This window comes from Quercus lobata, chromosome 10, assembly GCF_001633185.2.
Source record: "Quercus lobata isolate SW786 chromosome 10, ValleyOak3.0 Primary Assembly, whole genome shotgun sequence".
NCBI lineage: Eukaryota > Viridiplantae > Streptophyta > Magnoliopsida > Fagales > Fagaceae > Quercus > Quercus lobata.
Genome location: NC_044913.1, coordinates 63,366,373 through 63,374,929, shown reverse-complemented (window position 1 = coordinate 63,374,929; position 8,557 = coordinate 63,366,373).

Below are 8,557 nucleotides of genomic sequence, written 5' to 3'. Positions count from 1 at the left end.
ACTCCAATCCTCTGTACTCACAGTCCCGAAAAAAAAAAAAAAAAAAAAAAAAAAAAATCTTGACCAATTTTTTCTTTCTTCATCAGCTTTAGTTTTGAAACTTGGTGACTGGTGAGTTTTCTTCTCTTTCTTAAGCATTATACATTCATCTCTTTTTAGTGTCTTTTTTTAATTTTCTCAACTATCTACACCTAAATATTCACATGCTCTTTATATTTTCATAGATTTTTAGAGAAATACATGATTGAAGGCGTGGGGAGATTGTTTGTGATGGGTCTTGAAGGGAAGATCTAAAGTTGGAGGCAGTCAGGCAGAGGCAGTAGGCATTGTCACATGGGTGACCCATCTTTGCACTTTGTGAAGACAAAGTTTCTAGGGTAAAATTGTTTTGATTTATTACCTATTTTTGATTAGTTAGATATCATGTGGCTGTGGATGTGGCCGTGAATGTTGTTAAATTGTTTGGTTTTGTGTACCAATACTTGTGTGTTTAATTTTTGTTTTTGTTTGAGGGGTTATTATTAATTAAAGTCCTATTAAAAATGGGTTGTATGTTTAAATTATAGCGGAATTTTTTTTTTTCTTAAGTATGAATAACATCCATATAACTAAGTAAAAATTTCTAATTAAAATTTTATTTTTTAAACTTCTTTTTAGGTTAATTTTTGAGTCATATTCTTAAAGCTAAAAGAATTATGAGCAAACGAAAAACAATTGATGCATTCTTTAAGAAAAAAGATGTTAGTAATTCAAAAATTAGGACGCCTGTGGCTGTAGAAACAAATGTTGATACTTCAATGCCTGATGAACACCCTGACCCCTCCAAATGTTCAAGAATTCAATCTGAAGAGATAGATCATGATCCAGGATCACGTAAACAAATATGTGAATTCCCTATCAACAAACAAGATGAAATCTAACGAGCTTATCTCAAAGAAGGTCCATATCAACCTAAAAATATAGACTATCCATACAACGATGATATTCATTGTCATCGATTTCAACCTTCACGGTTCGAATCGGCCCCCCCATGTAAAAGTTCTTGGCTACGCCCCTGGTTACATATATGGCCTTTTAGTTCTGGCTTTTCTTGCTAAGCACTCAGAAGCAAATGACTCTTAATGCCAGAGTATTCGCAGCTCTTTTTCACATATTTGCTTGCTTATTTCTAGATATTCTTGGCATAAGCAATGGCGTACAGAGTGATATCGATTGCTTGAAGTCAATTAAACATTCGCTTGAAGACCCTTACGGCTACCTGAATACTTCATGGAACTTCAATAACAATACCGAAGGTTTCATCTGCAAATTTACCGGGGTCAAATGTTGGCACCCCAATGAGAATAAGGTCTTAAATCTCAGACTAAGCGACATGGGGGTCAAGGGCCGGTTCCCTCAGGGCATTAAAAACTGCACAAGTCTAACAGGGTTAGACCTCTCCAATAATGAGCTTTCTGGACCTCAAGTTGTACTCCGTGCATTCTCTGATGCTGATTCGGCAGGAGATCCCACTGATCGTAGGTCCACTACAGCATCAGAGAATGCACGGAGTACAAGAGGAGACTGAGTTGAGTAGAAGAGGTCATGGAAGAGGGTGCCCTTCAGGTATCAAAGAATGCGCAGAACAGCAGCATAGTGAGTTGATCGTGGAGCAGACAGATACTGGCTCACCTAATGAACAGCATAAGAGATGTCTGGACGAGTAACTGTGAGATAAACTAGGTTGCCAACCAATCGTCTGTAAAGAGAGGGATTAGACAATGGTTTAAATTTTTTTTTTTTTTTTTAATTAATGAGTTGTATTGTATTTCACAAATCAAAGAATATACATCAGTGCCTTTATATAGGAGGCATATGTGTGCGGTACAAGTGTAGTACAAGTACAAGTATACATCCTCTAACATTCCTCAACAGTATCCCTCTAGCAACTTTCCATGAGTCTTTGGGTTGTATTTGTGCCTTCAATCTGGAAAACAACGGGACTTCAAGACCCTGTGGACAAAAGAAGTAGGATTATGGAGAAGTCAATAGAGACTCACCTACATAACAAGTTCCATACAAGTATAGACCTTATGCATTTTTTTTTAAAGAGAATACACATTGGTTCTTCCATTCACATTACTTTAGAAACACCCTACACCATGTTCAAGTTTGATGACCTGACCATGTACAAAAGATTTTTCAATGAATTATAAATTTAAGTCCAGGAAGAAGACAATAGAAAGCAATCTGTGAGTGCTAGAAACCCAGAAAACATAAAAAGAATGTTTGTAGCAATTAAAAATATTTTAACTAATAAATTTGCTCTTCATCTTGTAATTTGCCAGGACAACTCATCTCAATCAATTATCAAACTCAAAAACATACAATATTCACACAACCGTAATCAAATCTCAACTTTCCAAATGAACAAAGAACAATATATAATTCTATAATGGATGTTATTTCTTCTGAAAGTGGGGGAATGTTTTTCATCTATGGTCATAGTGGAATTGGAAAAACATATCTTTATAGAACAATTTTGGTTGCTGTAAGATCAAAAGGGAAAATTGCTCTTACAGTTGCTTCTTCAGGTATTGCTGCTTGTGGGTGTATTCAGCTGTCATGAACATGATTTTGGAAGTGCTTGAAAGGGTGATCTTAGAGGATAGAGTTAACTTGCTGGTGTAGTCGTGCCATGGCTGCTTGTTCCTAAGGTTGGACTCGAAATTGTCAAAAATGAAATTTTGAGCTTTTCAAGTGTCAATATTTTAGAGCATCTTGCTAGCTCTTTTATTGAGGCACTATGTCATTTGAGACAACAAAGTAACTATTATGAGAATTTGATGAGAGAATTCTATATTGCATTGAAAGAAAATGAATGCACATCAGGTATTTATACAAAATATGAGAGTAACTAACTTCTTACTAACTCCACAATATATGGATCAAGAACATTCTCATGTGCTTCCTTAGGCGATGTGGGATACCTTAGAATACAAGACCCCAATTTTGGGTCACTATGTTTGTACTTTAGATGGCCATCAACAATTCAATAAATCACCCATTGAGATAGATATAGATGAATAAATACCCCTAGAAGAGTAAAAGCAGTTTTCTTCTTGTACCGTTCAAGAAAATTAGAAATTATATCTATGTATAGCATTATTAATGTCAAATAGGTCCATAAAATCATTCAAAAAATCAATTAAATATGAATTTTAAGTAGTTTTTATTATTCCTTATTCTTATCAAAAAACAGAAAATAAAATCATATAAAAGGAGCAAAAGGCCAAGAACACGAGGAAGCAATCTCGTACCCATTTTCCTATACCCTCCAGTGTAATATTGGTGATACTAGCGTGCTGCACAACTCACTACAAAAAACTGTGGTCCGTTTGCCCCACCCTTAGTTTCAACTGTCATTGCCATTAGATGTAGTCAGCGAATATAATGGTTTATAGCTACTTCATGGCCCCAATAATATAATACTTTTTTTTGTGCTTTTAGTAAAGATGTTTAGGATTTAAATCTCTCTCTTTTATCTAGAAATTATTTTTTTAAAAAAAATGAATGATGAATATCTAGCTACAAAATGTGACTGAGATGTGTTAGCGGATTTTTTAAATTTTGAATTAAAAATTTTTTTCCTTGAAATACATATGACTGTGATTGTGAGTGTTTTAAATTCTAAAACTGAAAATGTGTATTTGGATAATTCAAGTATTCAAGTTAGTCTTGAATCACATTAAATTACTCTTTCAATCTTTATATTTATTTTTTTCTTTTTAATAAATCAATTGTTACAATAAATTCAAGAATTTTTGCATTTTTTTTAACCTTTTAAGAAAAAATATCTTTAACTAAATTATAGGGTTATTTTAGATCCTTCACTATTGAAATTATTCTTCCTTTCATATTTTTATGGGTCCGATAGTCCATTAGTAGATTACATGCTCTACTGCCCTAGAGTCTAGGCTCTTTTTATTCTTTTTTCAATTTTATGCCAAAGTTTTCTAATGGGCTACTTTCTGGGTCCAAAGCCTTAAATGTAAAATTAGGCCTGATGGTCCATTAGTAGATTACTAGCTTACGTTCTAGACCGGCATGTCTATTTGACTCAGCCGACCCAACTACTTTACTGATACTAGGTCCGTAGGTCATTTTTTAAAATGTAGTGATACTTGAGACAACTACACATCTTCCAAACCAGTTTTCTTAAAATGTTTTTTTTGCTGATTAGGCTTTGTTTGTATCTTTTGCTTTCTAACTAATTACACATAAAGCTTTCTAATTCTGTGTTTTCTTGATAAGCACTCACAAGCAAATGGCTCATAGTACCAGAGTCTTCACAGCTCTTCTTCACATATTTGCTTGGTCGTTCCTGGACCTTCTTCAAATAAGCAATGGCATTGAGAGTGATATATACTGCTTTGTCCGTTTAACAGTGACGCTGTAGACACAAAATTTAGAAATATTTCTTGGGCTCCACTCAATGACTCTTTTCGTTGGATTTGGGCTTTATTACTTTATAACTGATAGACCACAAACTGAATGACCCCTTGTGATAGAAATCAATTAATTAATTAGCCAAGTTATTAATTAATCAATTTATCATGCAAACGCGTGATAGCACAAACAAATCACCAATAAACTAATAATGCAGTGGAAAATAAATAACACGGTGATTTGTTTACGAATGGGGAAAAACTAACGGCAAAAACCCCATGGGGTGATTTTCAGGTCACCACTCCCGAAACTCCACTATTATCATAACAAGCGGTTACAAGTAAAGGAATCTCAAGTACTTTACCAACTTACAGTTGAACCCTTACCTCAATACCCAATTGAATTTGTTCTATAGTGACACTTCCCCTTTTAGATACACGACTCCCAAGTACATGACTAACCAATTGCGCAGATCCCAGTACGCAACTTCAATCACCAACTAAGAAAATTGTTGATTGCAAAGTTCTTTAGTTCATCCACACGATGAAGATCAAGAAGAAGTTTGATCACAAAACCCTACGGTGCACATACACAGCAACTTCTTCAAGAGAAAGAGATGAATTAGGGCAAGAACTTCGTCTCCAGTCACAATTTGCTTGAACAGAGTTTTCTCAAAACTTGTGCAACTTGTGAACTATTTGATGGCCCTTAAAACAATCCTTTTATATGTCTAGGCTTAGGAGAAAAGAAAGCCCAAAGACACATTCACGGATCCCAAGAAAATCATATTAGAATTCTGAAATTCTTAAACCTCGACAGATAGGAGGTGTCGAGCAGGTGTCGAGCACATGGAACTTTGAACAACTTTCTTAAACTCGATAGATGCAACTGTCGAGTTAGCTGTTGAGTTTTAATGAATTTACATTATCAACTTGTTTTCTTGGACAAACTTGAAGGTTTCAATAGTTGATCTTGAAACATGGTTTCTTGAAGTATTTAAACACATCTTAAATCTACCCAAATATAAGTAAAGTGCATTTTGTCAAAGGATAAGCCAATTACATAAAGTAGTGACATATGTTCCTAACAAGTGAAACACATATGTCCTAACAATCTCCCCCTTTGGCAATCCATGACAAAATCACAACAAACAAATGAACATATGAGAGAAGTCGTAAAACACTCAACTCATATTCACTTGTTGAATACAATAAAATCTATCCTAACACAAACTCTTGAAAAACTTTGCAAGAAGAGAGTTTATGGCAAGTAGACTTTAACAACCTGTATTTCTGAAATACTTTAAACAAAACTCATCAAGGCATCTTGTGTGAACCAGAAATAATAGATTGCATACAAGTGTAAGAAACATGTGTATTAAGGGAGAAAAGAAACAACACATGAAGGGGTAGGTGAAAGAAAAAACATACATCAATATAAAGAAAGAGATAAGTACAATGTATGTCTATAAATGGTCACAAGACCTCATGTATAAGAGTAATGTATCTTAAAAAGAAAGAAAATAAAAGATACATACTATCCTCACTACATCCCTCAAAACATCAACACTCCCCCTAACAAAATGGTCCTATACTAACTCTCCCCCTAAGAATGACTACTCTCAAATCCAAAACTATTCTCCCTTTTTGTCACGAGTGACAAAGGGTAAGAGTGTCAAGTAGACATCTCATCGGTAGAGCTAGCATCTCCATCAGCATCATCCGAAGCATCATCATCATCACCATCATCATCATCCTTATCCTCAGAAGTAGAAGCCACGGGAGAAGGGGGTGAAGGAGTAGCCTCAAGAGCAAAACCACCCATGGACGCCTGTCACCGTGCTATACGACCGACATGAACGTTCACCTGATATAACTCTATAGAGAGTGTATCTAGGCGAGCATCCATGCGCTACAACTGCGCCATGATGTCTCCTAAAGTCACATTGCCCGAAGTAGCAAGAGGAGCGGATGTGGATGGAGCTGAACGGGAGGGAGGAGCTACTAAATCTGACTGCCGTGACCGAAGCTGGGCCTCGCTACGTTTAACGGTAGCGTAATCTATGGCACACATAACGGTGAAATGGTCGGAAGAGGGAAAAGGAACGGAAAAATGGCGTAAGATCCACGTGATAACAGAAGGAAAGATGAGCTTATCACGGGACACCGAATCTAGATGAACATCATGATAGATAGAATGAAATGAGAAGGGAAACCTATAGTAAGATGCTCAAGAAGAGATAACAAAAATCGAGTACAAGACTCTGTAATGGAGTTATAGTAAGCGAGTGGATGCAAAACAAAGGTCATCACCATGTTCATGAATTTAGGACCTTTAGCAAAAGGTTAACATGATGTAAACAGATGCTCACCCCAAGCAGAAAGGCGCTCACAGAAAACAGACATAAGCTCATCCTTGGACACAGTCCTCAGATGCTCACAACTAGGATAGTTAGGAAACTCTATCCTAGGGACCCGAAGCACATCCGCAACAAGTTGCGGTGTGATAGGAATGCGCGTACCTTGAACGCGAGTGAAGAAAAAAGGTACTAACCGATCAATCCCGTGCATGTTGGAGTAAAACTCCTGGATAAGCACGAGAGGACAGGAGACTAGGAGGTCACACAGTGACTCCCATCCCCTACTGTGAATGATAGAGGGAAGGTCGGTGTTGGCAAAGTCCAACAGAACGACTTAGTGTTTCGAATGAATGTCTCGTCTAGAAAAGTTCTCCGAAAATGCTTTAAAGGCATCATCATCACGGAACCAAATATGAGATAATGTAGGATCAGATGATGAAGAAGCACCGGAATGAAGAGGGTTCCAGGATGGAGTGGATTTACGCTTAGGTGTCATAGACACGACTAACGTAAACACAGAGAGAGAGAGAGAGAGAGAGAAAAGAAAGACAATCAGAAAAGTCCCAAGCAATTTCAAATATAACAATTATATTGAAAAGAGAGTACGTATGCATAGGAAATGCATGAACATGTGATATGCAAAAGAAATTGCATCATGGGCTCAGCCCAATCCAAACCTATCAGCACACAAACAGATAGCACATATCTAAATGCATGACAATACCATTATAATGCTAATATGATGCATTGTATGAGGTTTTAAACTCATTTAAGTGAAAACTCATCCCAAAATTTCAAAAATAACTCATCAATTTTGAAAAACCCCAAAAATTTTCAAAAACCCCAAAACCTGGGTTTCAAAACATGAAATGCATGAATATGAAAGGATTAGAAGCTTACCAAGTGAAGAAAAACTTGAAAAAGCTTGAAGAAACATTGAGGAACAGTTAAGGGAGTGAGATGAGAGAGTTTGGAAGAGAAATCAGAGACGTATCGAGAGAGAGATCGAGTGAAATGAGTTCCGGATCGCAGAGGGAGCTTAAATAGTGCCAATAGTAAATCTCGACAGATGCAGGTATTGAGAGGTATCGAGATATCTGTTGAGGAGGTGTCGAGAAAAATGGTCGTCGACAGCTAAGGTATCGAGGAGATGTCGAGGACAAAACCAAGAACAGAAGCTTGATCGATCCGCCAGGTGTCGAGAAGCTATCGAGGATGCAGAGCCATTCTCGATCGATCCACCAGGTATCGGGAAGCTGTTGGGATTGCGATTAGAAAAAGCTGAAGAAGCTCGATAGACAGTAAGGTATTGAGAAGTTATCGAGAAAGTGTCGAGCCAGCATTTAAAACCAACTTTTCGAGATGAGAAAAACACAGACATGAATGCAATCCAACATGCAATTCAACCAATGATCCAATCAACATATTAAGCTCTCAAAATCATCTCTCAATAAAAATTTTAAGCACATGGGTCTTCAAAAAGTAGCACACACACACACACTAAACAAGTGTAACCAATTTTATATTTCAAAAACAAATCAAGATAGTTTAGTAAGCATACATTAACACATGTAAAACCTTGTGATGGCCAAATCACATTGTACCTGCACATGTATCAAGAATAACAAAGAATATTGCGTATTGTGTGTGAAAAACATCGAAAGATTGCATAAGTGCATACATGTTATGACAATTTGAGATATGAGAAAATCACTTTAACTCACACACAATCATAACTGCTTAATGGGGACTATCACCTTCGATGTACAT